The sequence below is a fragment of the Panthera tigris genome, chromosome B2 (genome assembly GCF_018350195.1).
Source record: "Panthera tigris isolate Pti1 chromosome B2, P.tigris_Pti1_mat1.1, whole genome shotgun sequence".
Classification (NCBI taxonomy): Eukaryota; Metazoa; Chordata; class Mammalia; order Carnivora; family Felidae; genus Panthera; species Panthera tigris.
The window spans coordinates 85,880,759-85,887,177 of record NC_056664.1 but is presented as its reverse complement, the minus strand read 5'-3'; positions in this window follow the sequence as shown (position 1 = coordinate 85,887,177).

Below are 6,419 nucleotides of genomic sequence, written 5' to 3'. Positions count from 1 at the left end.
GTCTTCTTGTGTTCTCCTTGATTCACAGAATAAAATCCCACTTTTCTCTTTAGAAAAACTAAACAACAATCCAAACAAATAAATTATTAACTACTTTGTTATGCAAATTATTTCTTAAAAGACACTTTTAATGACAACAATGCGGCAATCACATTTATTTAAAAACTTAAAACTCTTAGCAATGCCATAAAATGATAGCTCTCATTAAATGGTATTAAAGAAAACAAAAGAAAATCTGTAAGATTTACATGGTGAATTATCATTTTGTAAATATAAAAGACCAGGTGTTCCATCTTGACAAATTCACAACTTAACAAGACAGATACAAAAGTATTTTATCACATAAAATATTCATCAATTTTTTTTCTTTTGTTTCCATTGAATAGATTTTAAATGAAGCAAGAACATAGTCAAGGAAACCTCTAGTGAACACAAAGACTTTGCGAGAAGGACAGCCCAAATCCCATCTCACACTAAGAGAGGCAAGATTATATGTGGTTATATGTGGTTGACTAATCAATTCATTCAATACATATGATCTGTTACCTCATTATGAGTGTTGTTCAAGTTGCTACTGATAAAATAGCTAAAGAAGATAGGCAAATTCTATTCTCTCATGCAGTTAACTTTTTAGTGGGGGATGGCAGACAATAGAATAGACAAGTAAATAAGACAGTTAAGGCAAGTTGTTTGAGGAAAATAAAATACAGTACTACAGAGTGACTAGTGCCTACGTAAATCAAATGATACATATTTAAGGGGAGACTTGAATGGCAAGCGGGAGCCAGCTCCTCAATGATCTGGAGAAAAAGCAGCATAGAAAACTAAAGGAAATAGAAAAATGTCATTGTGGCTGGACAGAATGCTGTGTGATTTGTGAAACTGTGCACGTATTATTCCTCACAATGAATGAATTTCCTGCCCCTCTCCATCAATCTAAATTCAAATATCCCATTTTCTATAAGTCTTCTTCCAATTCCATAAAACCATCTATTTTGACTCCAGCTCTTACATTTCTTTTTAATATTTCAGTGGTACTAGGAAACTTCACATCAATGATAGAGTATGTAAATGTTTGTGCAAGGCTCTTGTATCTTTACAGAGCACAGAGTTATTTTCTCAATAATGAGAATTGTGTCCCTTTATTTATTTTGTCTTCTATAGTGACAATCCTATGGACAAATGATACTGCCAAAATAAGAATCTTGAGCCTTGTTGGGGGCGCCTGGGTGGCTCAGTTGGTAGAGCATCCAAGTCTTGATTTTGGCTCAGGTTAAATGTAAAGAGCCAAAATCTCTTTACATGATCTCAGGGTTGTGGGATTGAGTCCAGCATTGGCTGGGTGTGGAGCCTGCTTAAGATTCTCTCTTGCCCTCTCCCTCAGCCCCTCCCTTGCTCACATTCACACACATGTGCTTTTTCTCTCTCAAAATATAAAAATAAAAAATAAATACAGAATGTTGAGGCTTGTTGAAGACTTGCCAGTTGACAATGGAATTGTGATTTTTCCCTTAATTTTCTACCTCTTAAAAGTTTTTATGAAAAGAAAAGAGGAATGCTTCTGGAGTAATAACCACAGTACCTTGCTTAATATTGACAAAAGTATGTTAAATAAAAACAAAGTAATTGAAGCTTCTCAGATTGGGCACATTTAGCAATGTATTTTAGAGAATTAATCCTTGCTTTAAGAAGTGAAGTCTGATTTTTAACTGCTAGTTGTCAGTTCTTAGCTTGAAACTTCCAATGACTTTCCAGTTTTGTTTTGTTTTTTCCCAGTAACATATGTTGTCTCTTTATTGTTGACTTTCGTAGCAATTTCTAAACACTGATACTACTATGCAGAAACCCACACTGTTGAGACTCTAATTTTCAAGAAAGAGGGCAAAAGATGACAGGGGTTGAAGAGTTAATAAACTGAACATGTCTAGGGGTAGCTGGGTGGCTCAGTCAGTTAATTGGACAACTCTTGATTTTGGCTCAGGTCATAATCTCATGGTTCATGGATTCAAGCCCAGCATCAAGCCCTTGCTTAGGATCCTTTCTCTTTCTCTGCCCCTCCAATGTGCTCTCTCAATCTCTCTCTCTCAAAAATAAACATTAAAAAATAAATTGAACATGTCTCAGTGATGTAGTGTTGTTTCCCAAATATAGAAACCAAATAATGATTTCAAATTGTTTTCAGACCCACACACAATCAGGAACAAACATTTTGGCAGTAAAAAAAATACACATAAAAATGCATATGATGGTAAATGGCAGAGTCCCCAAGAAAACATTAAAGGAAATCGTTCATTCCAGTTAGCTCACACTGATGACTTGAGGAGATATTTTCTTCCTTTAGAATTGTCAAATGATATTCAACCCAAAATGGTCCTAAGTATTAGAAAAGTTCTTTATTCTGCTAGGTGTTTCAGGGAAGGATCTCATGATGGAATTTCAGGTTCCTTGCTTAATTTAAGGGTTGAGCTGAATGGCGGAAAACCAAGAATAGGCATCCCTTGAGTTGACGAGAGCCCTTGAGTAAGGTAGAGGGCAAAATTTTGCTGCATGGACCGTCTTTAAGCCTGCTATTTAGATATTTAAAGTATTTAGTGTTAAAGATATTCCTATTTTGTTTTTATCTGGATCCAGAAATATAAGGGTCACGCAACTGAGATAAAATCACATTGAGATACAGGGAATGGCAACAAGAATGAGCCCTAAATGTGGAACTTAAAAGGGTCTAGACACCATGAAAGAAGATGGGTGTCTCAGACCACTCTAGTACCCCACCTCACCAAGCTCTGAGTCCTGCCACACACTCCTGCCTCTGCTGCACTCGGTGACCATCTCCATGCAGCCCTTCACTAGCACTGGCAGATGCAACCCACTAGTTCCTTTCCTTGGGTAGCATACCAACCACTTATTGCCTAAAAACTTCTCTGACACATTGAATGTGGAATACTCTTAGGAACCTGTAAAGCATTCAGAAGTGCTGGGCAGTTAATATCTGAGGAGTAAGCTTTGTCCAAATGGGGATAGGAACTGATGGACAAATGCTTTTGTCTCACATCCCCTGGCAAACAGCTCTGACACATTTCATAAGACTCTTCAGAATGTGCCATGGGCTTGAGTGCCAGTCACCTGTTTGGTGGCCAACTTGGTAATGCATCCTGAGATAAAGCTTCTATACCTTTCACCTGTCACTTGTCCTGTTCTTTGCTTCTGTTTCTTAGGATTGAGATGTTCCTCAAAATTATTGGTAGTCAAGTCGTTGTCTCAGAGTCTACTTTCAGAAGGACTGAAACTAAATGGGGATTTAGGGAAAGAAAGAAGGAAAAAAGCAGGATGAGTGGAGCGAACCATGTATTGTCCCCCAAACAGTAGTCTGTTAATTGATCTATATGCTAAATGAAGGCCATGGGTAACTTAAAGAAAGCGAGAGAGTTTTACAGAGAACTAGAATTGTCTCTGAGTTTCTACTTGACTCAGAGCACAATCCCCAAATGTCCCATCCTCCCGGGTTTCAAATGTGTTGTCTGAATGGAGAGCTAGAAAAATTTATTTCCTTCTAATCCCAGGACAGTAGCTCTTTGTCATTATTACATACTTTATGGACTTTTATTAACTTGCAGCAGAAACCATAGGAAAGCCATTATGTACAACATATAAGGCAATGATTCTAAGTGACAGTATTATTATTTTCTTATGTTATTCCTATTTGATAGCATATCTGTATAGGTTTGTGTGTGTGTAAGAAAGAGACTTTGCTCCATTTTAACTTCTTTTTACTAGTTCATTGGCTATTCTTTTTTAAAGGAAAAAAAAGGACAGTTTGGTTTTGATACAATGTAGTTCATGATCCTAACATATTAAAACGTGGGTTGTTTTCAGTTTATGATTGTTATAAATCCCGGCTGTTAACATTAAATCGGATTTATAACCTATTTTAAACTTCTGCCAGAGGCAATCTTGGGTTTCTGCATTTATCAAATAAAACATTTAACTCTCATGAATCACAATATCAATTTGACCTACTGTGCACATTGTAAACTACTTACAGTTATTCCTGTGAAACTTAGCCTCTTAGTAAGATTTGGGTGGAAACTCATTTTCCTGCATTATTTCACATCATTGACTTATAAATAAGAGAAGGCTTAAAATGGCAAAGTGACTTTGAGCTTCTTGAGATGTTATTTATGCACATATATTTCCTTCTCTGATCAAAGTTTTTATCCTTGTTCTTTGAAATATTATATTTGTAATTTCATTAGACATTTCAAACACATCAGAATGCAAGCATTTTTCAGTATCTAATTTAGTTGAAACTGCAAATGAGTCCTATTTGTTTTCAGGGTTGGTTTTATTTCATTAAGTCAGAATTATTTGTTTTATAATTACATGTAGAAATAAATAGCCTTTTCACAGGCTAATGAAAAAAATCACTCACTCAACTTTATTCCAAATTCATTTGGCTGGCAGAAAGAACGTAACCTCTCACTCATCTTTACCATAAGAAATTAATTTCTCTTTCCCAACACAATAAAAACTGTTAATTAGAATTTCCCCAAATCAATTAAAATCATATATTTAAAAAAAAATTTTTTTTTAACGTTTTATTTATTTTTGAGACAGAGAGAGACAGAGCATGAACGGGGGAGGGGCAGAGAGAGAGGGAGACACAGAATCGGAAGCAGGCTCCAGGCTCTGAGCCATCAGCCCAGAGCCCGATGCGGGGCTCGAACCCACAGACTGCGAGATCGTGACCTGAGCCGAAGTCGGACGCCCAACCGACTAAGCCACCCAGGCGCCCCTATTTTTTAAAGAATGAAGGAGAAAAATTTGGTAAACACACAGCATTAAAAAGGAGATTTGAATATGAGAGTAAAAAATTTCTATTTATAATGCCTGCTCATTTCAGAATAGTTCTTCAATTAGAAGATATCTAAAGAGAGAAATAAACTATCTAAATTTAAAATGATTATGCACTTTTTTTAGTAAATAAAAATTTGAGAGATAAAAGTCAAATTGTAACTTTCTAAGAGCTATGATTTTGTTCGCTTTATTTAACTTAGCTTGCATGTATTGAGTACTTACTATGCGGCCATTCTGTTGAGTACTTTATTCATACTATTTCACTGAATCCTTAAATAACCCTATCCTTGATAATGGAATTATTTTACCATACGTAACTGGGGGTGAATTTGAAATGCAACTAAAACCATCAGTGTAGCTTAATTTGAAGTTAGAATTGACATGGTCATATTTCCTATACATTCATCAAAATTTCCACGGGCAATACTAACTTACCCATCAGTTACTCACTACTTGGTGGTCACCGTAGTAAACACAGTGTGACAACTCAGCTCTTTCCTTTAGGACTTTGGCACTCACTCATTTCCCTAAATGCTGGGCCTGTTGGCTGTTGGCACCTCACAACTGAGTCCCTCTGTAGCTAAGTGCCTCCTCCAAATTGGCTTCTACATCACTGTCTTTTAAAGGGGTGAGTGCAAAGACCCAGACCCCTTGCCAAGGTAGGCCCTCTGAAGGGCCATCCCATCTCCAGGCCTCCTTAGGCTCACATGAGGCCCTTGTAAGGGTTGTATGGCAGATCCCCATCTTCTTTCATCCAATATTGCTTCCCTCACCCCTGTATAGATGTTCCCAAGCACTCCCCAATACAGCTCTGCACACACTTCCCTCTCAGTGGCCATTTCTAGGAGACTGACAGAAGAATGACAAGTTTTTTTGGCTATAACATGTGTTGTGTAGTGAAGGCACTCTAGAAACATATTTTGTTTTGGTATATGGACTGATGGTGAACGTTTTGAAAATTTTTCAGATTCAAATAACTGTTTCTATAGTATATAGGAGGAAATTCTGGTGCCTTAGCCATCTATTTGAACCAAGTATCTGGAGAAGTTTCAACCCGCCATGAGAAAAATATTGGCTCTGCCTAGAATCATCCTTTTTAATACAAGTCTGTGTAAAAGTAGGCAGCGTTTGTGTGAGGGCCAAAGTAAAAGGTAATTTTTATTCTTAAGAGCAACAAGCTTAATGACCACATACATCAAATCATCCCTCTCTCTCAAAACATTTCAATGGATTGCCAATGCCCCCATTTAAAAAAAAAATCCAAACTTTTTATCATAGGTGTAAGATTTGGCCACTGTCAGTTTTCCCACCCTTATTTCCCACCAATATCACTTTCACTCTACATTTCAGCTACACTGTTCTTACTATTTCTTAAATGTGTCAAGTTATTGTCTTCCTAACAGCTTTGTACTTCCTAGAATGTTCTCCATTTTTCAGAGGAGTTGCTTCTTATTCTTCAGATCATAATTGAGATACCACCTTTACAAAGGGAACTACATTGGCACTGTCGAAAGTAGTACTCTCCTCCCCAGGGACTCTCTCTCATATTTTCCTACTTATTTACT